Below are 25,894 nucleotides of genomic sequence, written 5' to 3' on the forward strand. Positions count from 1 at the left end.
CCAGGACGCAGGGCTCGAGGGAGGAGCCACGGTGCCCAGCTGGCAGGGACTTGTTTGTGGGGGCCTTGAGGAGGGGGGCAGCTCATGCGGAAGAGGGGCGCACGCGGGGCGGGGGACGGGGGTCCGTGAGCGCGGGGGCTGCAGGGCCCTGGGGGTCAGGCAAGGCTGGAGCCTCACCTGCTGGCCGGAGGAGCTGGGGGGGAGGTCAGAAGACCCCCGGGCAGCCCGCGGGGACAGAACCCAAGAGCAGGACAGACGGGGCCGAGGCATTGCTCACCTGCGGCCCGCAGAGCACTCGAGGGGCACTGCACACTGTGGGCCCTGCCATGGTGCTCGTGGAGTGAGGGAAGGAGCAGAAGGAGGGTCTGGACATGGGAGGTGGGGCTGGAGGCAAGGCCAGGCCGCCGGGCGGGGAGCGTGGGACCTGCCGGTCTGCGGGGCTCACGAGCCGCTGGGGCCCGGGACCAAAGGGTTACTGGCTGCGCTCGGAAAAGCTGGAGCCCCAGCCGGACTAGACGTCGTCTATTTTCCTTTCTGCTCTCTTTGAGACCCCAGATGTGCTCCTGCACATCAAAAGGGAGCAACTTATAAAGTCAAACTAAATCAAGGGCTTTTGTTCTGAGGCATCGTTGCCGAACTAATTATTCCTGTATGTTGTTTAATGAAACAGTGGTGCCATACATCAAACCAGGGAGCAGGATGAGCACATGAGTTACAAGGAAGGTCGGGGCTGGGATTATAAATTTAACTTTTCCTTAAGAAGAGATGAAACAAGCTGGCCAACTCCCCGCTGTCGAGTGTCACACAGGGAGAATGATGGCACTGCGCGCTGAGGGGGGCCGGCCGGCTCGTGGAGGCTGGGGTACTGGCCGCCCCCGGAGCGGCCCGCTCCTCTGCACCCAGCTCCGGGCGGCCCAGGCACTCCTCATCCCCCGCGCGGGGCCTCCGACCCCTGGGACCACGTGACACCACACACGGGCCAACCGGTCCAGAAAGCTGGGATCAGCCCTAAGGAGGCGCTCGTGGAGGACCGTGTGCGGCCAGGGCCCCGGGGCAGCCGGAGAGCCCGTCCTGGGGGACGTGGGGGCGTGGCGCCTGCCTCCTGTGGACCAGACCCAGCGCGTCACAGGAACACGGCCACAGCCAAGGGCCACGGGGACCCACGGGGCCTTTACTCCCGAGGGTGCGGGTGGGTGTGTGCATGTGCCTATGCGTGTGTGCCTGTATGTATGTGTGTGTGCATGTGTGTACATGCGTCTGTGTGTGTGCATGCGCACACAGACATCAAACGGATGTGCACATGCTCTTAACACTGGTTCTTTCTAGGGAGCAGAATCTTAGGAACTTGACTTTCAGCTTTAGGGGACAGTGTGTGAAGCTTTCCACAAGTATGCATTTCCACTATAATTGAATAAGGCAATACATAACACCGTTCTTCAAAGCACGGGTCCACAGTGGCCTTGGGACTTCCCTGGTGGTCCAGTGGTTAAGAATCTGCCTCCCAATGCAGGGTATGCGAGTTTGATCCCTAGTCGGGGAACTAAGATCCCACATACTGCAGGGCAACTAAGGCCGTGCACCATAACAAAGATTCCACGTATCACAACTGAGACCCAGCGCAGCCAAATAAAAAGTTAAAAAAAAAGAACACAAAGGGCCAGACCCCATGCCAGACCCACACGGAGGGTGCTCAGAAAGGGCTGTGCTTCCCGGCGGCGTGAGGCGCTACGGAAACAGCGTGCCTCAGGCATCACCAGCATCGCAGAAAGTGCTTCAGGAAAATTTAGGAAAGAAAACAACGTAAGGATAATAGTAAGAAACAATGAAATAGCAACGAGCCAAGTGCTTTCAAAGATACAGGATGTATGTGTGAAACTGGCGCTCCATGCATCAGAAATACTGACATATTAAGTAAAAATTAAACAGAGAGATGTCCGCCATATACAAATATATAGCCTATAACACAGGAAAGTGAATTAAAGGGATCACAATCATATAAAAGTGATCGATAGAATTATGGTCAATTTCTCCCTTTACTCTCTTCTGTATTTTTCCCACTAGGTATATACACTGCTTTTATAATCAGGAAAAAAACGTGTTTGACAGAGAAGAAAAAATTTGAAAAAGTGCATCCAAGTCACGGCCCGCAGTCCTGTGGCCTGGGCAGGGCAGGAGACGGATGGGCGGGCTAGAGGCGCTGGCAGGCTGGGCGGCCTGGGCACGATTTCTTTGTGTGGCTGCACTGGGTCTCAGATGTGATATGTGGAATCTTTGTCACAGTGCACGGCCTTAGTTGCCCTGCAGCACATGGGATTTTAGTTCCCCGACCAGGGATCAAACCCGCATACCCTGCATTGGAAGGGTGGGGCCTCCAGAGGCGGACCCTCAGCCTCCTGTGCCAATGCTGTGGGGGCCGCGGGCCTCTGCCCAGCGGGGAGCGGCTGCAGTGTGGCCGCCCCCAGATCCCCTTGTCCTGCAAGGCATGTCCTGCCTTCTGAACCCATGAGGCAGAAGCCGCGGCAGGCTGAGTTTGGCTGGTGGCCTTGCCCACCCCTGACGACCTGCCTGCCCTGTGACCTGAGCGTGTCTGGACATGGACCCCTGGGCCTGCAGCGGTGAGCCTGAGCGCCCTAGAGGCGCCCGCGTGGCCATCGTCACCCCAGCCCACAGCGGGGAGGCGGCAGCATCTCACCCGGACCCTGTGAGGCACCCAGGCGTTAGTGGGTCGCCTGCAGCGGCGCCAAGATGGGCACAGGCAGGAGCCGGGCCCCACGAGGCCACAGGACAGGACCGAACCTGAGTTCAACCAGCAGCTGCCCGAGTCCCCAGGCCAGGCCGCCTTCCTGGGGAGCTGACTCTGCAGAAGGGGGCAGGCGTCCCCAAGAGACACGGTGAGCCGAACACTGCCTCTGCACTTCACAAGATGACACAGCTAAATGGTCAGGAGGGAGGAGAAAACCTGACCCCCCTCCTCCCCCGGGCCTGGCACCCTGCCCTGCCCCGTGACCAGGAGGCTGGGGGCCGCAGTCTCCCGCCCGGCCGCTGCTGCACCCCAGGGAGACGTGAGGCCCACCGTGGTGAGCTCTCCTGACGGGACCCCCGCCCCCCCGCCGTCTCTCAACGGCTCCTCATTAGCCGACGTTCCAGTTTTCAACAAGCAAGGACGGCCCTGTCCTTCCTGGAGGGCGCGGGCTGACCCTCGGGAATGCTGGCACGCTCCCGGTGGGCGCTCAGCCGGACAAAGGCTCCCCTGTCCCGGCCGCAGGGCACACGTGGGCAGCAGGGTTCCTCTCCTGCTTCCGCACGTGGCCGCGGCGGCAGAGGGACTGGGCATCACGGTGGTTCCCAGGGCTGCTGGGGCTAAGCCAGAAGGGAGGACGCGCAGAAGACGCTCAGCCTGCAGCCGCCAAGGAGTGGCCTCCTTCCCGCCACGGCAAGTCCCCTTGTAGAACCTTCCTGACACAGGCCTCCCGGCTGCCACGCCCGAGCAGCCGCGGCGACGCTCTGAGCATCTGCCACTCGGCCCCCGGGGGCCAATGGCCACGCACAAACCTGACGGTGGCCTGGGCACCATCTAGGGGCTTGGACCCCAAGATGGAGCAGCCGGGGAGCTTCGCACAAGGAGCAGAACCAAGCAGGAGAACTGACTCCCACGTGGACCTCACTAGGCTCCGGGCCAGTCGGATTTTGAAGGATTTCCAAGAGCGTCTCCAGCAGCTGGGGGAGAGCGGAGCAGCCGACGCAGGGGAGCAGCTGCAGTGGAGGGTGGGTCAGCGGCTCCTCAGAACCCTCTCCAGGGGCAGGGGGGGCCCTGCCGAGCTCCCCGGGCATGGGCGCTGCACAGGCTCCATCCGCGCACCGGAGGCCATGTGTCCTAAAGGCAGTGAGCCGCGGCTCTAAGCTAAAGGCCGCCCTCTCTCCCCCAAGAAGGCCTGGGTCCCTGCCTTTCCCAGGCTCTCTCCTCGCTGACCACCCCTCAGACTCTTGCTTTGCGGGGAAGTGGCTCCACCAAGGCAGGGGAGGGGCCGGGGGCGACCACAGAGGGGAGCCCCGGGCCCCGCGGCGCGACAACCCGTCACATGCCCCGCGTGCCAGACGCTGCATGCTTCTGAAAATGGCAGGGCTCAAACTCCTGTAAAGACAGCTACACGCCCGTAAAGGAAGGCGCCGTCAGTGAAAGGAGCTGCTTGGTTAGTCCTTTTCCACAACACGTTACCGCTGCTTCACGTGACTTTGGTCTGAATCCAATGTTTAATGTTTAGAACTTTTTCGAGGGTTCTCTCCCGTGCTGTAAATACCTTTGCTCACTCACTTCCCACTTAGCTCATGGTGCTGTGTAGTTTGTCTCCTTACCAGACATCTCGAGAAAACCTGAAAGCTTTTCTGAGCGGGCTTCTCCCCACGGAGAGCGCTTTCCCACGGCCTTCCCCAGCCCTGCCGCACACACACCAGGGAGAGAAGGGGACACAAAAGAAACCCTGCGACCTCCTCCCGGCTTTACCCCGTACAGGCCAGGGGTCCTGGTTGGCTGCCCTCGCGAGAGGCTGGGCATCGGGGGGTGGGGGTGGGGGTCTGTGCGCCCCTCAAGGTGCAGATGCGCGCGCTGCTCAGGCCCCTCGCGGCCGCGTTAAGCTGCTTTGTTCTGCTTTTCTTTCCTTCCCTAAACGTGTCTCTTTCCCTGAGTCCCTGTAGGTTAAAGTCAGTCGAGAGGGCTGGGAGCCAGAGTGCAGGGTGTGGCACCGGCCTCCGGGAAGCGCCATGCTCCCCTCCGGGCGGGGTCTCCAGGAGCGGCAGCCCCGCAGGAGGGCACTCGGTGGGCTGGACCCACAGTGCCCCGCGCCTCAGCCACTGGTGCTCACTACCTGCTCGCACCTTCACAGCCCAGTCACAAGGGCTGAGGGCAGAACCCATCCATGGTCTGTCGCAGCTTAAACTCCACAGTGAATGAATCCCCAAGGTGCTTCCTTGCACCTGTTCCCCGTCTGAAACCTGGGGAAGGGGCCTCACCTGCCAGGACCCAGGGAGCTATCAGAAGCGGCAGTCCCCTGCCCACCCCCTGCCAGGAGGGTCTTGACCCTCGACTTCCTGCCCAGCATTCCTGGCTGAGCCAGCCTGGGGGCCTCCCCCAGGCTCTTACCAGCAAGGACTCACCTGCAGGCCCCGTGCTGGGCAGATCTGGGTCTCTGGGCAGGTTCTTGCCCTTTCCGTACCCGCCACTCGTGACCACCTGTCCCTGGATGGACGCGGAGCCCTGGGAAACACTCACCCAAACCTTGGATTCCCTGCAAGGCCTCTGCCCTCTCCATCACAGGGACGCTCAGTCTCCGCTGGGACCTCCCAGCAGCACATGGCCCCAGTCCATGGTCCAGGTGGTGACCAGGTACGTGGGAGGCCCCCAACACCACCCTTTCCAGCTAGAGAGGACAGAGCTGCCACCCAGGGGCACAACGGGCGCTGGGAGGAGCCGCCCCATGGGCTCTGATGCCAGCGCTGTGAGACGTGGTGACACTGGCCTCCGCTGCTCGTCTGCACGATGGGGCTCAGAGCACCGGCCCCAGAAGGTCCTTCAGAGGGTCAGAGGGTGGAAGGCCGGCTGAGCACATGGCAGGAGCTTGGTGGGTGTGTCTGCCCCTACTCACGCCTCCCTGTCCCCTGGGTGCCCAGATAGGGGCTCGCACCACGCCAGGGCGGACCTGGCCCCAGAAGGCCTGAGCTCCCAACCTGGCCGGGCCGGCCGGGCCCCTGCAGCCCGAGTGGGCAGGACCCTTGCCATCGGGCGCCCAGAGGCAGAGCCAGGCTGGACACTGGCTTGCAGCCCCTTCTCCCAAGGCCAGCTCCGGGCCAAGACAAAGGCCTGAGCTCACTGCTGAGGGCTCGGCTCCTCCAGTCACGCTTCTCTGCCCGTGCAGAGAGCCCCTGCTCCTGCTGGAAGGTCCCGCTCCCCGGCCTGCTCCCCTCACCCATAGCTCAACCGCCAAGAGGGACCGAGGGGTGCCCAGGGCGGTACTGGGACCACACGGGGCAGGCCCACGGCTGAGGAACTGAGGCAGGGCGCTCCCCCGATGCGGGGCGCACCTGCAGCCGTCTTCAGCATCCCCCAAACGGAGCGGGGCCAGGCCCGGCCCTGCAGACAGAGGAGGCCAAGCCCAGCGATGGGCGCCCACGGCAGCAGGTGGTGCGGCTGGGCCCTTCCCACGCGGGGCGGGCTCGGGCCGCAGGCTCGTCTCGGAGCCCAGGGCCGGGTGCGCCCTGACTGTCCCTGAGCAGACAAAGCAGCCGGTCGTCCAGCCGACCGGACGCAGGCCCTGGAGGAACAGAGCCAGGAGCATGGACACGGCCGCCCCCCAGGGCCACACTAGGCTGGGGGCTTCCGGCCGTAAGTCCTCGGACCTCCTCCCTCCAGCAGGCCCCGGAGTCCCTCCTCCCCCCAGTGGCCTGAGGCAGTCCACCCCCGGGAGGGTCTGCGGCGGACCCCTCACCTTCGCGACCCCCATCGAGGAGGCAGACCCTCCGCACATTCAGCACCGAGGTCGCGGCCCCAGGAGATGCGGGCTCGGCACTGGGTGGCCTTTTCCCCCAAGTCTCTGGCTCCATCTGCTGTTTCTGGCGGTCACGAGGAGCCGGAAGCAGTGTCCAGAGGACGGCCCTCGTGTTCAGAGGACGGGCGGGGCAGGGGGCGCTGCTGAGGAGACTGTTTGCTTGACCCTGAGCCCGCCGCGGTCTGCTTCCAATTAAGTATAAAAGTGAACCTGGTTACTAGGTTACCCTACTTGCCACAGCTCGTCCATAAAGCCAGAAATCATTTCACACAGGGCGACCTGGGCTTCCATCGATGGTGCGATGGCGGCTACAGGGATGAGCAGAAAGAACGCGGGCTGTGGACATGGGGAGCCCTGGGCAGGGGGTGATCTCAGCCCACACACGGTCGGTCGGGCGGCTCTGGAAAACCCACCTCCCTGGACCTGCTTGGCTCGTCTGTCAAAGTCTGAGGAAGAAATATCTTGAAAAGGATGGCGCTGGCAACATACCCTGTACAGTAAACCGCTCACGACGTTGCGGTTGAAGAAAGCCGCCCACTTCACAGACAGGGAAGCTGAGTGCAAAGAGCTCCGTGGAGCTTAAATATGCATCTTGATTTTTCCAGGCCACGGTGTGTGGTGCTGCAAATAAGAATCACCTCTAAAACAAAATGACTCAGAGATGTTAGATGCAAAAAAAGATCAAGATTACTTCCCTAACAAAAAAGAGGCCTGAATTGCCAAATTGAAATCCAACAAGCCTGAATTCTGGGCAGAAAAAGCTGAAATGAGCCTAAGGGCCATTGGTGATTCAGGAAGGTCTTAATCCACAGGAAGAGGTGAGTCGTGAAGGGTCAGAGCCCACAGCGGAGCACAAAGTGTTGGGAGCAGAGGATTAAGAAGGAGCAGACCACGCCAGCGGCCCCAGCGAGCCTCCCGCAGAGCACGCAGGGCGAGCCGGTCAGAGAGGACGGGGCAGAAGGAGCCGTCAGCTCACACCGACACCCACACACACGGCGGGAGTTTATCTCAAGCTCGGGAACAGATAAGTCTTCTTTTTAAGAGCCCCTGGAACATGTACAAAATCATGTATTAGGCCATGAAGAAAAACTCAATAAACTCCGAACAGCCAACATGACACAGGCCACGTTCTCCCCCAACGATGCAATAAAAACTCTAAATGCACAACCAAACGAACAGGAAAAAAAAAAAAAACCCAACTGGGAAACAAAAGATTTTCTCATTAAACAGCTCTCGGGTCAAAGGAAGGCTGAAAACAGAAGTGGCAGAATATCTAGAAAGCAACACAAACACACCCAGTGGAACGCAAGTGTAACAGGGCTCAGAGGGCAGAGAGCCTCACACTCGGTAACGGCCCGGACCGATGCGTTTAGCTTCTGAGTGAGGATGCCAGAGGAGCAGAGAGCCAACCCAGGCAGAGAGGGGCAGAGCAGAGACAAACGCCCAAGTCATTCATTCAGAAAAGGAAACAACGGAGTTGATACACAAATGTAAAAGCTATTTCTTAAAAAATGGTAAAGCACAAACACAAAATATTAGAAAGAAAAAACAGGGAATGACAACATATAAAAAAATTAATAAGAGTTTTACTCGCAAAACTCACTGCAAATAAATTTGAAGATATAACTGAAATAGAAAATTTTCTAGTAAAATCTTTCACCAAATTATCCCTGGAAGAGATGGAAATCAAAAAAACCAACAAAAAAGAAAAAAGTTTACTGTTATCAAAGTGCTAACCCCCCAAAAGCACAAAGTTCAGACGGTTTCAGAGCCCTTCAGCCTTCTAAGGAACATACAACTTATTTAAACTGTTTAAGAAGAATAAAGAAGGAAAGCTTCCAAATTCCCCCCGTGAAGCTGGTATTCTGATGCTCAAACCTGAAGGGACAAAAACTGACAACCAGACCTTGTGATCATGACTATGAACACAAACGCTGCGACGACTGGAGTGGCAAGTACAGCTCGGTGGGATCTTAAAATAATGATATGCTGACTAAGCAGGGTACACCCGGGGCTGTAACTCTAGAAAAATGACTGATATAAAAGAGCATGGAGCAGGCCAAAGGACAGAAATCACAAATCACTCCGAAAGATGCCAAAGAGGGTTTCAACAATATTTGACATTAAACTTGACTTTAAAAACTTAGAGGAAATGAATATCTGCTTCTTAGAGAAGGAAGATACATGATACTAAAAGCTAGGTCTCCTTTGGATAAAACATTAGGCACATTCTGATTACAATTATAAACAAAGGAGGCCTGCCACTTAGCACTGTTCTGGGACCACTGAGCAATGTAATAAGACAAAAGAAGGAAAGGGGAGCTCTAAGTGTTGAAAACAAAGAAAGGAATTGTCCCTGTTTGCAAGGGATATAATTATATACCTAGAAAACTCAAGAGAATCCATGGGAAAAAATAAGAAAAACTACAGAGAAATTTGTTTCAGTAAAGTAGTGTGTTACTCATTAATATTAAAAAATCAACAGTCTTTCTGTACAAAGACAAGTTAAAAATTACAGTGAAAGGAAAGATCCAATTGATAAGAGCAACCAAAAAGATGAAATGCTTAGGTAAAAACTGAAGAAATGTGCAGGATCTAGTTGAAGAAAACTCAGAATCTCCAGGTAAATGGAAAGACACAGTGCTGTCAGACAGGAAGCCTACAGATTATAAAGATGTAAACTCTCTTTGAATTAGTCTACATTCAGCTCTATTTCAATTACAATATCAAAACTGCTTTTTGGCAATTGAAAAAATGATATTAAATTTCATCTGAAAAATAAACATGCAGCAACAGCTACAAAGATACTGAAAAAAAAACAGATGGAAACATGGGGTTGGGAAGAGGCAGAAACCAGTCTCAGCTGCTAAAAGTCTGTTAATACGAAGCTGAGAGAGAACCAGAACCAGAGAGAGAGAAGAGAAACAGTTTGACTGGAGAACAGTGAATAAATCCGTGAAAGACAACAACACAACACAACATAGCTCAGAGAAGCATTTAAACAGCTGATAACCAAGGTGATGTTTCAAATGGCGCTGGCACCACCTTTCAACTGTATGAAAATAAAGTCAAAGATGAACTGCAGACGAATGAAAGAGTAAAAAACAACAACTTCAGAAGAAAGCGTGAGTTTGTCGTTTTGGAGGCCATCTTGAGAAGGTCAGAGCACACAGCAGAGTCCTGAGGGGCTGACACGTCCGACCACGTGAACGTGGAAAGGACCAAAGACGCGTGGGAGGGAGGGGAGACCAGTAATTTACAACACAGCCGGACGGTTAGTTTCCTCCTGGTGGAGGGTGTACAGTCATGAATGTGAAAGAGACAGCCCAGTGCAGAGACGGGCAGACTACCCACGGGCAATTTACTGACAGTGAAGCACAAATGGCCAACAAACAGATGCACAGATAAGCTCGTTCGTAAATTAGGGGAACGGCACTTTGCGGGATCTGGTAAGGAAAGTGTGACTGAGGACGCCCGACGTGGGCAGAGATCTGGGATCGGGGGTCTCACGAGAGACTGCAGGAATGCCACGTCACACCCCTCTGCTGAAGCGGGGTGAGGCAGTAAGCATCAAAACTGTAAATGCAGGGATCACATCGTGGGGGACTGATCCGTGGGCATTCTCACACAAGTCCATCGGGACATCCAAAACAGGCCGTTTATGCAGCATCAGCTGTAATTTTTAAGAGGACGACTGTCCGTCAACAGGGGTAAGCAGCGGGTGAGTAAGATGCAGTATGTTCACACGACACGATATATAGCCAGCAGCAGCTAAAAGGGAGACAGGTGTGAACACACATGCCAACAAACACCTCAAAGGTTACGATAAACAAAGGGCAAGCACTTTTCTGAATTATTAACAGAATTTTACATGTATATATGTATGTGCGTGTAGATACACACACACACACACACACACACACACACACACAGAGCTATTAGATGCCAACATTGCCTAAAATTTTTTCTGAGAAAAACATAGAAAAATCAGTAAGCCTGGCTGGGGTGGGTCTGGGGGTAGGGTGGGGACATCCCCTCTTCAGCTGTGACCTTCGTGCTCTTCGAGGGCTGTGAGCGGGCACTTGGCTGACCTTACAGAAACGTCAAGGAGCATCTGAGAAATGAGACACTGAACCTTTTTCTCTTTTTCTTTTCTGTCCAAGAAGCCTTTTTCTTATAAGCCACACTTTTTTTCCCATAATTATTTTAGGATGTTAATTTTTTTAACCACATGGCTGAAATCAGAACACGGCATCGTAGGGTCACCCTCTCCTGCCACCAGTGTCGCTGGGGTGTGGGGTGTTGACAGCCCACCACGTTTCTTTCCCTGCTTTGTGAACGCGACCACTAGTGTCCCCCTGTTTTAGTACAGGCCCGCAGGTACAGCTACGTGAACGCTCTGCTGTCAGTGATAACAGGAGCTAAGTGCTATTAAAATAGCATCTTCCTGCCACAGGAGGACCAGGGAGTCCTATCGCTCTGGGGACACCTTCCCGCCTGCCCCCGATCCCATCCCCCATTTGGACCAGGATGATAAATGCCGCACCAAGAAAGGTATCATTATAACCAATCCGCCAGGAAATGGAGGGAAATGATTTAATTTTGACAACTAAATGAGCTTTGACAAATGACTTAACTAACACTCTAACCAACTTGCCCTGATAAAAATCGGGCAGCTTTTCCCCTTCGATGAGAAAACTCGTCTTCTTTCGGTAGAGGTCAGCAGCCACCCGGGCCCGGGGTCAGCAGCCACTCCGCACAGCCCACCTGCCCTGGGCCCCTGCTGGCCCTGAGACAACCCAGCCCCCGTACGTCACCCGGGGCCCCCGTACGTCACCCGGGGCCCCGGTCCCCCCACCCAGCTCCTGTCTCTGCAGCCTGAGGAGGCTCGAGGTCGGGACGCAGGGGGGGCCGTCCAAAGCGGACCCTGGGCTCAGGCCACGGGGGGCGGGAGCGGGCAGCTTGCGGGCTGGCATCTGGCCCCGCCCCTGCATTCTGCCAACCTCCAGCTGGGGGGCTCCCTGCGACTCAGCTATCAGGTCCCAGCACCCCCTGCCCCCCCCAGACACCCGTCCCGGGGCCCCGGGCACACGGCCCCCAAGTCCTCAGCCGCTCCGGGTGGCCACAGTGCTGGTCATGGCACGGCCCTGACAGGGCGCACCCCTGGCCGGGTCGAGCCTCCTTGGACGCTCCTGCAGCAGCCGACACGGAATAACAGTCACACAGTTCATCTCAGGGCCTTTGTATCATTACTGCAGCCTCTCAAGACTCAGAGCGCGCGACACACACAGGGAGCGTGTGGCGTCTGTGCTGGGCTGACTCCCTGGGGCCACACACACACCGCTCGGGACCCCGCACCCCTTCCTGCCCCAGGGCCCCCACCCGCCCAGCTCCTGGACCCCTGCAGCCAGCGAGCACTCAGACATCGGCAGGGCAGCTGGGAGCTCCTGCACCAGGGTTTCCAGTGGAACTGGGACCTGCTTTGAGCCCAGCATCTGGGAGAGGGGCCAGGAGACCCGGGTCAGCAACTTCACATGCCGTGAGTCTGCCCTGCTGGTGTTTCCAACTCTTAGAGGACGCACTCTTTCCAACCGCGGGAGAGTCCCTGGGACTGAGGCTCGCGGCCTGAGCGTGAAGCCCCTTGAAGCCCTGCCCCCACGCCTGATGTGGCCCCTGGGAAGTGGGGGGTCGGGAGGCAGGAAGCCCTGGGATCTGCGAGGAAAGGTCGCAAAGACTCCAGATCACCTGGAGTCTCGAGCTCTCTGCGCCCACGGCTGCCCCCCCACTGCAAGGCTGGAAGGCTCTCTGCCTCTTCCCACAAGGGATGCCCTAGAAATAGAGGTGGAGGCCCTGCAGACGCCAAGTCCTCAGGAAGTTGTCAAATCTACACATAACCAAGGGACGGGGTGGGACGCCGGAGCAGAGACCCCCACCTCCCAGTCTCCACGAGCCTCACGGGCCAGCCCACGTCTCCCTGACCTCCCCGCACCCCTGCCCACGATGGTGTGTGGGGGCTGCTCTGTTGGCCCCCACGACGCACTGTGGTTTCCCAGGAGCTCTGTGCAGCCTCGGGGGCCTGGGCGAGGCCCTCCCTGGTGACACACAGCACGAGGGGCAGCTGGGCGGCGGCAGAGGCCACAGGTCCCGCCACCCGGGGCCCCCTGGGCGCACCCTGCTGCAGGGTCACTGCACGAGGCTGCCGTAGGGCAGACATGGGGGGCACAGGGTGGGTGTGGGATGGAGGGGGCGGCCCCACGAGTGCCTGGGGCTCGGGTGCACACGTGCGGGCCTCGGGGGCCAGGCCGCGAGAGGAGAGGAGGCCAGCTCCTGGGGGGAGCCCCACGGTGGCGGCCCAGGGCGGTCAGCTTAGACTCCTGACTTGGCCTCTGCCCCACCACCTCCCTACCAGGGAGGGCCGGGAGGCCGGACCCTGCGGGTCACGTCCCCAGGTCTACAGGTCCAGGGGTGGGCCTCAGCAGAGTGACGAGGGACGCGCTGGCCTGGGAGGGGACAGCCCCTCTAGCTCTGCCAGGGCCCTGCCCCCAGAGGCCCCGGGCTAGGTCAGCCCTAGGGACCGGGGCCAGCCCACCCCCACTTTCCTTCATCCCCCCGAGAGACGCGTGTGCGGGCTGGGGACCATGCTGGACACACTGCTGTGGGCCTGCTCGTCCCCCCCGATGGGCCCCACACGTCCCGTGCTCTGTGGGCAGGAGGACCGCTAGGCTGAGGAGGGTGGAGGACTTCCTGGGTGTCCACCACCCCCGGGACCCCCGCGTTGATGGGGGTGGCTCTGCTGTGTCGTGGGGCATCTGGCTAGCGCTGTGACCTGAGAGGAATCAGCCTGGAGTCACACAAGCCCTTCAAGTGTGGGTCCTTCCCTGTCTCCCACCCCAACCCCAGCCCCAAGGAAGAGCCAAAAATGTCTGAAAAGAGCAGTGACTGTAGGAAGGCCGCGTTGTGCAGTTGGGGATTGTTGACTTTGTAAACAAACCAATGGCAATAAATTATGCTGAACTTTTAATAAGATGCACATCATATTAGGTTTGTATTTTTGCCAAAAGAGAAAAAAACGATGGGGGAAGTAGAGAGAGAGAGAGAGAAAAATGCCTTGAAGTAAAGATCACAAAAGGGTTTCCTGTTATGAGATGCGGATGCATTTCCTTGACCAGAAACAGACTGATCAAAATGCCAAATCAGAAATTACGAAAACTACAAACAGGTGACAGGCTTGAACTCGCTTCCTCTGCTGCCCGGGCCCAAGGGCAGCCTGGGGGTCAGTGCAGCTCGGGGACTGGACAGCGGCCTGGTCCAGCGGCACCAAGGGCCAGCGCTGGGCAGGACACATCTCGGGGTGCCTGGGCCCCCGAGTAGCGGCTCCTGGAATCGGCCCCCTTTCCTTCACTCAAGTCTGGGCGCCCGATGAAACACTCCCTGACCAGGCGCGTCCCTGCGGCCACACGATGCCCCCGGCCCACGGGACGTGCCCGCTTGGGGCACAGTGCAGGCCTGAAGCGCACACAAGAGGCGCTCAGTCAAGATGGCAACCGCACGTAACAGAGGGGCCGTCGGCATCTCTGCTCTGTGACGACGACCACGCAGACGGGGGTCACGTGCAGGGGTGCAGTCTTGGCTGCTCCCTGCTCCCGCGGGGGCTCACATGCTGCTCCCCCAGGGAAGCCCTTCCCTCCTCCACTGGGTGACGCCGGAGTGGCCGCTAGTCTTTAAGGGACCGTCCTCAAGCCCCTGGGGTCCCTCCCCCGACAGACCTGAGCTTCAGAGCAGGGCCGGGTCACTCAGGTCTGGGTACTGCTAATACCTCAGCCCCTCCATGCAGAGGAGAGAGCTGACCTGCCATCGGCTGGTTCCCAGTGTGAACACGTGACGGAGCCAACTCACTTTTCCCTCTAAGCTCTCCTGGTGAGGACGAACTTTCAGGAAGACGTGGCTCTCCCCACCAGCCCTTCAAATGCCAGGTCCTGGTGGGTCAGCCCTGGGGGCACAGCACGGGCTCTGGGGGGAGGACGCCTGGGGGCACCTGGCCGAGGTCCCCAGCCTGGCCCCGGGGGGCTCTCCACCCAAGCACGCCCGGTCCACAGGGGCCTGAGTCTGGGCAGGGCACAGCCGTGGGCATGGAGCAGCCTTGTCGTATTTATTGCTACTTTGAGGCAAGAAAAAAAATAAGGCAAAAAGGTAGGAAAGGGTCATATGTGTTTCCAGGAAACATGACTGTTTACAAAGAAAGTCATAAGGATTCCACAAAACAAGCACTAGATTCAGCGAGTTGACTTTAGAAAGACTGCAGGATACAGGATCAACATACAGAAACCGATTTTATTTCTTCACTCTAACAGCAAACAGAAAATTTTAAAGCACTGTTTAAACAGTGTCAGATAAAATACTTGGTGATAGATTTACTAAAACACTGCAAAACTTTGCACTGAACACAACAAAACACTGCTGACAGAAAATAAAGACCTAAAGCAATGGGAAGGTATACCATGTTCATGGATTGGAATATTTGATATCTATAAAATGTCAATTGTCCCCAAGTGTTCTATAGATTCCATACAAATGACAATCAAAATTCCAGTACATATTTTTTTTAATAAATTAAGTTGATTTGAAATTTTACATGCATGCAAAGAACCTAGAAAGGACAAAAAAAAAACAAAACTAAAACTAAAAAGAACAACAACACTCACTGATTTAAAAATTCACTATCTGACTTCAAAATTCACTGTAAAGCTACAGTAATCAAGGCAGACTAGAAGTAGAATAAGGGTAGACAGATGAACAGTACAGAACAGGGTCTACACACAGACCCGGACATACTAACTGATTTTTTTCTATAAAGATCCCACTGCAATTCAATGGGAAAGGTAAATCTTTTCAATAAATGGTAATGACAGAAACATACAAAAAAAATCATAAACTTCAATCGTTTCTTCATCTCATACAATAAAATTAATCTGGGATGGAACATAGAACAGAACATGGAATATACAGCTAAAACTATAAAGCTTCCAGAAGAAAAACATAGAATATATTCCTAACTGTGGGGTGGGCACATGCAAAGATTTCTTAGAGACAAAAAAAAAAAAAGACAAGCCATGTACTTGAAAATTGATGAACTGAAGTTCTCAAAATTAAAAACCTTCGAAAGACATCATCAAGAAAATAAAAAGGCAAGCTACGGCCTGACAGGAATCACCTCAATACAGGTTATCTGACAAAGGACACGTCTCAGTAAACAGGAACTACAGACCCACAGAAAGATAAACAACCAGGTACAGAGACGTGTGAAGGGCTGAGCAATCATCTCAGAAGATGACCGACCAGCCGACACGCACGCAAGAGGACAGCGTCCCGCTGATTCCACCTCGCGGGGCTCCATGGCCACAGAGCGGGGCGGAGGCAGTAGGGCAGCCCGCGGCGCTGGGAGGGGGGCGAGCACAGGCCGCGGGCGCGCACAGGCAGCTCTGTGCTATCGCTACGTGCTGGTGAGAAAAGAAGGCAGAGCTTGGTCCTCAGTCTGTCTTAGGAGACAGAGCTTCCATGGGGAAAAACCAAGGCACAAAACAGTGTGCTTACCAAGGTATCATTAATCTAAAGGAAGAATAGGGGAAGGGCTTGAGAGTGCACATACTCCTGGAAAGAAATTGGGAGCGGTGCAAGGGAGAGACACGTGCCTTTCATCTTTGTGGAGCGTGGATGTTTCCATCAGGAGAAAGCCATCATCCAGGTTAACGACAGACTGGAGGGGGTATTTCGCCATCTGATCTGCCAAGCTAGCTCTCCGAGCTCACACCGTCTGCAAGAACAGCGACCTTCCTGCAGCCAGGGCCTGGGGCTCAGGGCCAGTGGGCGCCCACGGACACAAACAGCACCTGGGGTGTGAGCTCACGGTCCAGCAAAAGTAGCTCAGCAGACAGGAGGTGGATGGAGGGAGGGCGGTGGGGGCTGGGGGCTGGGCTAGTCCCTGTGGGGAGGGGCTCCACTGAGCTCACGTCGGTCTGGAAGCACCTGCATGGCCGGGTGGAGACAGAGACGGATGGACACGTGCGTGTCTGTAATTACAGACGTGTGCGCACGGCTTGTGTGCACACTCGGTCTCTCAGTTCAGGTGGGCGAGAGGCCCAGGCGCAGGGACAGCCCAGCCCCAGACCCTGGCCTCTGCGCCCGGTGCTCCCCGGGGAAGCAGTGGGCTCCCTGTGGAAAGAGCTGACCCTGGGGCCAGGTAGGGGGCCTGCGGCAGCCTGTAGCCCCAGGAGTGAAGGAAGGGCTCAGAAGGCACAGGATGGGGCTCGTCCAGCAGACACAGGAGCCTGACTAGCGGGGACGGCTGAACAGCAGGGTAAGGAGGTACCACGCTGCAGCCCAGCGTACGAGACACGGATACACACCGAACAAGCCAACAGCAAGAAGCAACAAAGCTCCCGTAAATAAGAATCCAAATAGTTTATACACACACCTCCCCCAGGAGGGACACTGTCACTGCCCCACCGGCAAAGGTGCACCAACAGAGGACGCAGGCGGGAGCAGGGGCACAGGCGTGTGAGCGCCGCCCGGGGCACGAGGCAGAGCAATGCCTCTGCGGGGGCGGCGTCTGCGTCAGTCCCCGACAGGAAAACGTGCAGCTGGCTGAGCACATTCGTGGGCTCACGGATATTATCACGCTCCCTCTTCAACTTACGAATGTAAAGGTGTTGGCTAAATTACGAGGAAGTACACAGAGGCACAGGTAAGGCACCAAAGCTCAACACAGGCTGGGGGACGGCGTGAAAGGGGCCGGAGAACCTGGGTGGTGTCCACAGTGAGGGGGCGAGCGTGAAGAGGCACCACACACACACACACACACACAGCACACAGCACATCCCACGGTTCTGCAGAATGCAGGCCTCCTCTTTAAACTTCTCAAATGACCTCACTCCATCCACGGCTCCAGGGACCTGCCGTCCAGGACGACTCCTGGCTCCGCTCCTGCTCTGGACGTTGGAGCACCATGCGGTCTGTCCGCACATCTCGGGCACCATGGCCCCAACACCACGGACACCTTCTCCCACCCCCATGCCCCAGCATCCAGTGTGTCGCTTGCTGGGCATGGCCATCCTCTCTACCAGCACCACCCTGGACCGAACCTCCACCATCCCTTGCCGGGACCAGCCAGCTCTCACACCCACTCTGGCCCCCACAGTCAACTTCTCCTCCCTCCTCCTCTGATAATGCCCCTCAGCGTCCCCTTGCTCTTGGGGTTAAGGCAAATGGGAGGGTTCCCCCCTCATGAGGTGACCCCAGGAGTGCCCAGAAGCCCACCTGGACCCTCTCTCACATCTGGCCTCTGCCAGGCCCCATAACTAGGCAAGCAGCCCCATGGCTTGCACAGTGAATCCCCTCCCACTGGACAGGCTACCAGGGCCCCCTTCGGAGAAGCAAACAGACCACACATTTCAACGCCAACCCTGCAATGTCCACTGGTTCATCTAAATGAGCTGAGTCATCACGTGAAGATGAAATTATGTGCAGTATTCTAGGAAGAGCTGAGAAGTTCAAGAAAAGAGGGGAGCATGAAATACATTCTAGAAGATTCCCAAACGCAGATAAAGACGTAGCTACTTTTGTTCTATACAGTCAGCTTCATAACTGCACGATCTTTATTTACATATTGAAAAGGAACAGCTCACAGTTGTGTGTGTGTGGAACACACGGCCGCACACGTATCAGGGCCCCATGCACCACGCTGTCCCACGTGTCTGCGCGCCCTCGAGTTGGCTGAGGGTGCTGACAAAGGGGCTCAGGTGGGACTGGAGGTCACCTCCACACCCTTTTCAGAAGCTTTAAATTTTTAATGATGAGCATTTTCTTTTAACGTGAAGAAAACATTAAGACGTGAGTCTCCCCGCTCCCATGTGGGGAGGAACAAAGCTGTCTCCAAACCCCCCTGGCTGGACCTCCCTGCGCTGGTCCCAGGCTGGGGGTGGAAGCGGGTTCCTGCAGGCTGGTGGTGGTGGGGGAGTGGCCACATCACACAGCCATAATGTCGGGGACACCAGCCCCGACACTGGGAGACTGTAATCGTGCCTGGGTCCAGCCTCAAGACGGCACCCCGGGTCCATGCAGCATCACTGGAAATGAAGACTGAGCGCAACTCAAGGGGCTCCCGGGAGCCGGAGTTGGCCCAAGGCCACGCCACATGGAGCAGAGCGAAGTCCAGACACGGAGGTGCCCCGACAGCCTGCGGCCCCAACTGAGCTGAGCTGGGCAGGAGTGGGCGGCTGCAGGGAGCAGACTCAGTGCCACGTCAGGCTGCTCCTCCGTGCGGGCCCCTGTCTCAGGTAAGCCAACCTCAGAGAGCCGACACCCCCACCCCTCTGGGCACAGCGCGCCCTCCAAGCAGGAAGGGCTTTCTAAGCAGCCCCGCGTGCGCACAGTGGGTCCCGACGGCGGGAGAGGTGTCTGCGGAAGAAATTTGCTGCTGGCGCCGGGGCAGAAAGCAGATCACCTAGGCAGGAGCCCCACTCAGGCCCAGAGCTCCACCTTACTCCCCTGGCTGGGTCTCCTGAGGTCAGCGCCCAGCTTCTCCCACCTACAGTCCTGCCACTGCTGTCTCCTGAATGACGGCACTCTCCCTGCCGCAGCCCCCAGAACCACCCCCGTGTGCCGTGTATGTTCCAGGGCCCTGAGGGGTGTGCACAGACCCTGCGCGCGTGTGCGTGTGTGTGTGTGTGCACGCGTGTGTGCGCGCGTGCGAGCGCGCGGCCAGGCGTGGCTCAGGCGTGTGTCTGCTTCCAATTGTGTTGGAACAATTCACCTGATAAACAAAAACAGATCCAAAATAACCTTTGGCAAGCGGCATGTTTTTAAAAGAAAGAGAAGGTCCGAATGAACTGGCAAGGGCGATGCTTAAGCAAACAGACATGGTCAAGCCAAACATCCAAGCTGTGCATCAAAAGCGCTCGCGGCTCCTGTGACCCGCGGCTGTGGCCGGGAAGGGGCTGGAGCGCAGGCATGCCGGGCCTGACGTGACCATGTCTGACCCGACACGGGCACACCAGGCCCGACGCAGGCAGCCCGGTACTTCACCAGGTCAGACTGTCTCCTCCAGTGGCCTCTGGGCGGGGGACAATGAGGGTCAGTGGGCAGCACAGGACCCTGTGGGGGCGTTGAGAGTCCCCACTCCGGGAGACAGTCAAGTTCACAAGGCGGCCCTTCGGAAACCCATTCGGGCCCGCAGGCCAAGTCAGAACTGGGCCTGGCTGCCTGCTTGGGCTCGCACAGGAGACAGGCCAGCATGCGCACCACCTCCCTGGGGGCTGCCCGCCTCCCCTCAGCAGGGTCAGGGGCTGGGCCACCCGGCCTGTCCGCAGGTGAGGCCCCGAGGGCTGAGGGAGGAGAGGAGACGGACAGGCAGGACAGAAGCCGCTCCTCCGCTGAGTCTGGTTTTCGTTCCCTAAAAGCCACACGAGAAACACGAGTACAAGCTTGTTGTAAAGGTCTGAACGCCAGCCACCGGGACGAGAACATGGAAGCCACTCTGCGCCCCAATTCCGCCACAAAATGGACCCACGATGCACAGTGTCCTGAACCGCAACTCAGGTCTTTCCTGACGAGTTTACACACAAACATGTGTATGCACACACGCTTCTGCACACGTCTGGGAAGCATGCCGTACATGCATGCGACCCCTTCACCCACAGAATGTGTTCTGAGGGCCCAGCACAGACCGGCGGGCACCCATGCCATCGCAGGCCTGGTGGTCCCAGCGCGGTGTCTACACCCACACTGACGTCACCCTGTCAGGGATGCTCACGTGTGGACACCCTGGGCTCCGTGGCTGCTGCTCTGGGAGAGGCAGGGGAATGGATGGGTGGCCGGTCCTCCCAGGAAGCAAGGTCTACAGCCCCAATGGCAATCAGGGACGCTGACCAGGCAGAGGGGCCCAGGCCACGCACAGAACTGTAATCGGGGACGCTGATCAGAGGGGCCCGGGCCCCGCACAGAGCTGTAACCGGGGACCAGGTCCCACCCCAGCCCCGGGATCCTGGGCGAGCTGCCCCTTCCTGTAGACCATGTGGCCACCTTGTTTTCCTGAGCAAACGTCTGCCACGTGCTTGGCCCGGTCAGTGCCCTGAAGGCTGCGTCCGGCAGTCAAGTGACCAGAGACGCCCCAGCACCGCGACGGGGGTGGGGGCTCCCGTGATGGGTGGGTGGGGCCCAGGGCTGACTGTGGTCCGACCACAGCACCTGAAGGGTTAAGCGGCCCTGCTGGGCCCTTCCTGCCGAAAGGACTGCATTAGGTGGGAGATGGGCCGCGTCTGGATCGCATTAGCGGAGCTCTGCTTGGCAGCGTTCCCCGGCGGGCGGCCTCCCTCCCTGCCCGACCACTCGCCGCAGCTCAAAGCAAATACCAGGATCCACACATAAACCCGCGCACTCCCTCCTGTCTCTGAGCCCCGTCTCGAATAAAACAAGCTCTTAAACTCCTGACCTTCCGCCCAGTCACCCCGCTTGTCTCTGGCGGCGGCGGCAGCGCGGGGGCTGGGGGCACGGCGGCCCTCTCCGCGGCCGGACGCTTCGCAGACCGGTGCGGGCACCAGGCAGGTCAGGGCAGCTCCGCCTGAGGCCGGCCCGGGGGCCCGTCACCCTGGAGAGTGTAAGCAGCCCTGTGAGGACCCTCCCTCCTTCCTGAGGTGCCAGCGTGGGGCCTCTCGGACCTCACCTTGCAGAGCTGGACGGCTCCCAGGCCAGGGCCAGGAGGAGGGCTGGGGGCCTCCAGGCATCAGGAAGAAAACCTCAGGAGCACAGCTGTCTTGTCTTGCAAGAGGCCCCCAGGCTGCGCTGGGCACACCAACAGTGCACGATTTCGTGCCTTCCCACACATCCGAGCTTCAGCCCTGAGACCTTCCCTCCAACTGGATGCCCCCAAAGACCCCAAACTTACTAAAATCCAGTGCATGCTCACCTCCGCTTCTGCCCCCACCCCAGACTTCTCCTGGCTCCCCCTCCACAACGGCCGCACCAGCCCACCTGCTTCTCAAGCCAGAGGCCTGGGAGCCGCGCTGGACATGCCTGCCCCCGCACCTGGCCCCATCAGCCCAGCCCTGGACTTGGGAATGCCGCCTCCCAAACCGTCCTGAGGCCCACCATGCTGCTGCCTGCCGGACCCAAGTGTCCCAACCTACCTGGGCCACACGGCAACCCCCAACCTGGCCCCCTATGGCCTGTCCCGCTGTGTGCACACACGCATGCTCTGTTCTGCAGCCTTCAAAACCTCCTGCACGTTACAGGGACCACCGTCTTCAACAGGCTGAAACCACCGCATCCCCAAGGTCTGCTCCCACTACCTCCCTGCCGGTCTGACTCACCCATCTTCAAGCATCAGCTAAAGTGCCCCTCCCCCACTCAGGTCGGCACATTCACTAAGCTGCCTCTCAGCAGGGCCACTGCAGGCGTGTCCCCCGCCACCCTCACATGGGAACCTGTCACCTGCTCTCCGGGAATCTGCCCTGTCACGAGGACCACAGTTCCACCAGGGCGCGCGGGCAGAAAAGGAGAGGGTGCTCGTGCAGGAGAAGAGAGGGCACGCGGGCAGGAGGAGAGGGCACACAGGCAGGAGAGGAGAGGGCGCGTGGGCAGAAGAGGAGAGGGTGCGCGGGCAGGAGAAGAGGGCGCGCAGGCAGGCAGATGCAACAACCCACCGGACATGTCCTAACCTACACATCCCTGCGTGTGTCCTCATACACAAGGGTCACAGCAAGCGAGGATGTGACTGCGGCTGGCTCAGTCCCCCAAGGCTGGCTCGACTCTGATTTACCGCTGCCCAGAAGCACCTCATTTAAGTACTTTTGAAAAGACAAAAAAAAAACCCAAATTATAATGGCCAGCATTTTTTTTTAAACAAGAACAGGTTATACAATAAAGCATTTGAGCAAAACTTCAAACAAAAGCAGGCAAGTGCCTTTACTTTAGAGAGACATCTCACTTGCCGTTTCCCCGGGATTATTACAAGTTGAAGCCTGTGCACAATTAAAGCGATGTTTATGGTGTTTTTATTATTGTTTTATTTCTTAAAAGAAAGAATGATAAATATTCAGTGTAAGTGGTACACTGACTCTATGCACACTCAGGAAACACTCAACTTTCCTTTAATGAGGAAAGTAAAACCAAGAGGGTCACGGCAGCGGCCGAGAGGACGGCAGGCAGGAGGGACCACGGCCCAGGGGGGCCGCGTCTCCCCGTGGGGCCGGCCCGGGCCGGGGGGGCTGGGCGAGGGGCCTGGCCAGCCTGGAACTGCTCCCTCCCAGATGAGCCTTCCGTACCAGGAAACGGCTGAGGAGGAGGTGGGCACCAGGCAGAGGGCTCGGCCGTAAGAAGGAGGTGCCGGCCCAGGAAGCCGGGCCCGCAGCCCTGGGCGCCTGGCTTAGAGTCAGCACGGGGCCTGCTGGCTGGGGGGCGCCGACGGACGAGGCCTCGAGGCCGCCGCCCACTCCAGTCCTGCCCCCGGGCCCTGGGGAGCAGCGTCTACACGGCCCTCTGAGGTTGTCAACTGCATCAAAAGCCTACTAGGAAACAAGCTGCTTATTAGCTCTCTGGCTTTCTCCCACTGCTTCGTTCACTAAACGGTTTCTGGAGCCTGCTCTGGGCTGGGCTCTGGGTTGGGTGCTGAGGGTGCAGAGCCAGGCAGACGCGCTCTCCACCCTCGAGGAGGTTCTCACGGTGGGACCCCAGAAGAAACACACGTGGGGGCGCGTGGCCGCCTGGGGTGCAGCCAGGAGCTTCCAGGAGAGACCCCTGCGGGCGGGGAGGGTGCAGGTGAGGCCTGGCTGGAGGCAGGGGTGGCGGAGGTTGGGGGGGGAGGACCGACTCCTCCGGGAGTCCCTTCCCGGGGATCAGCTTCCCAGCGGAGGCAGAGGGAGGGAGCCGCCGTTGGGTCCTGTTTCAGAATGTGTCTCCTCTGTGGGGTCTGAGTGAGAGGTGGGTCCACCTGAATGCAGGCTCCATCTGGAGTAATACGCGACTGAGTTCTGAACTGCCTCTAAAAGCCCCATCATTAAACAGGTGTCCACACCCCTGGTGATGTCCGCTCCTCGTCACCCTGACGGGGCTCTCAGTGGACCCTCAGGCTCTGACATGCACCCCACTTCAGGTGCCCACTCGACGTCCTGTCCTCGCACATCCAGGAGAGGACCCACATTCCCTGCGCATGGACCCACACGGATCCCCGTGACAGCAGTGCCGAACAGCAAGGCGACCTCCCAGCGCTGGGTGCTCTCCGCCATCACCCCAGTCGGGGACGGGGGGCCCTCAGGGTCTGGGCTGTGACGGCCGGTGGAGCAGAGGGCGGAGGGCCCTGCCTGTGGCCAGCCCCTGGTCCCTCTTCCCTTCCTCACGGTCTGCACCTCTGACGGTTCCTGATGACACAGCCCTGAAAGCGGATCGCCAGTGGACACATCACCAGCTGAGCACCCTAAGACCGCGCCTTACTGGAGGGTCCCCCAGCTAAGCATGGAAAGGTCCTGGGAGCCTGAGGGGTGCGGGGTCTGGGGTTTAAGCTGTGAGGTCTTGGTTCTCCTCCTTCACCCCCTCAGCTAATGGGCCCCAGCTGGGGGCAGACACGGCGGCAGGGCCGGGCCGGGGTCTGGCGGGCTGCGGGCTGCGGCCGGGAGGGGACAGGGCTGTTTACTTGGAGGGGCCGGGCTGCACCGCCCGGGGAGTTCAGGCGGTCAGAGGCGTCCGAGTCGATTAGGGAAGTCTGACAGGGATGTCATGGCCTTGGGGCAGAGCCATCCACTTCAGAGCCGGCCCTGCAGGGCCTCAGCGCCCTGGGCAGACAATGGTGAGCCGGGGCTCCCAGGGCAGCAGGCACAGTGCCCAGAGCCAGCCTTTGGCACTGGCCAAGCGGCTTCAACTACTGGCTCCTTGGTCAAGGCCTTTCTCCAGGTCAGGTGGGGTCACGGGGAGGGGCAGGAGAGCGGGGTCGGCCGTCAGCGAGTGCCAACCACCCGCAGAGCCCCAAGGCCCAGTCACCCGCATGACAGTGGGGAGGGTGATCTGTCTGCGATGCCACAGTAAGGGCCAGCCTGAGGCCCCAGCGGGTGGGAAGAGTCTCCTGACCTCAGGCCTCTCCCCTGTAATCCCCACTCACTCCTGGGACCACGGCGGGTCACCCCAGGCTCGGCCTCAGAAACTGTGGGTGGGCGTCCTCTTGCGCCTCTGGAGCCACGCGGCCAAGGCCCAGGTGTCAGCCAGGCTGAGGCCCCGGGGCTTCCGACGGGACGCCCCCATCCCTCCTGGCTGTGGGCGGCCGGGTGACCCGGCGCACCCCTCAGCTTGGCCTACAGTGCCCCGGTCTCAGCCCCCAGCTTCACATGCCCCCTCTCTGAGAGTCCCTGCATCACTGGACGCTTGTCATCGCGTGGAGAGCCTGCCCTACCCAGGGTGCGAGCCTCACCTCTCTCTCATGGGGGCTCTGGAGGACACAGTGCTTGTGGGGCACAAGCCACCCACAACTGCCCACCCTCTGGTCCCCCAACATCACACCAGCTTGTGTGCAAAACACTGTCACCCCTCTCAGTATCCCAGATCCTCACCCTGTTACAGCCTTAACTGTAATGAGCTCCAAACTCTCCTCTCAACATCACCAGCTCACGTCTCACCATCTAAGCCCCTAGATCAGGCCTGAGTGGTCTGGGGTGCTCTGTTCCAGGCAAGACACCTCCCTGTGTGGATGGTGAAACTGGACAAGTTATCAGCTCTCACACGGAGGCACACGGAGAACATGGAAGGAGCTCAGAGCTCATGGTCCCCGGCAAGTCTGAAACCCAGCAAAACAAATTCCAGTGGGCGTCCGCGCCTGCCCTGCAGATGACCCTCCAGGCCCACGGAAGCCCCACGGGACGCATCCCTGGCCTTGGACACAGCCGAGATGTGGCCTTGGACACGCCACTGCCCGAGTCTAGCTTCCTCTGAGGACCAGAGAACTTCCCTGGGCCCCAGAACGCCTGGGGGTCTCCCAGGTTCTCACTCACCCGCGTTTCCCACCCTGTATTCCCTACGGACGAGAGGACGGGCAGCCTATCCATGTCTCCTTTCCAGGAAACAAAGCCCCCTGAGGGGAGGCATCAGGGCTGCTAGACACCGGGCCAGGAGGGACCAGAAGGCGGGGTGGCGAGGACCGCCCCGTGGCCACCCTTCTCTCAGGTCTCCACGGAGGACGCAGCGCCTGCCGGCGACGCTGGCAACGCACCATCATCCGGGGGTCCTCAGACTGTCCCGCCCTGGGCAGCCAAGGGTCTGACTGCATTTAACGTGGAATCCCTGTGGTGAGCACACGGACTCAAGAATGAGCGCCCACACAT

General features: G+C 58.5%; 1 protein-coding gene across 3 annotated transcripts in view; it reads right to left on the reverse strand.

Annotated features, from left to right (window-relative positions):
• The window catches only part of EEFSEC (eukaryotic elongation factor, selenocysteine-tRNA specific), a 111,764-nt gene that overhangs the window by 31,655 nt on the left and 54,215 nt on the right, over positions 1-25,894 (reverse strand). The window lies entirely within an intron of this gene.

The sequence above is a fragment of the Giraffa tippelskirchi genome, chromosome 9 (genome assembly GCF_054371585.1).
Source record: "Giraffa tippelskirchi isolate mGirTip1 chromosome 9, T2T-mGirTip1v1.2.pri, whole genome shotgun sequence".
NCBI classification, from domain to species: domain Eukaryota; kingdom Metazoa; phylum Chordata; class Mammalia; order Artiodactyla; family Giraffidae; genus Giraffa; species Giraffa tippelskirchi.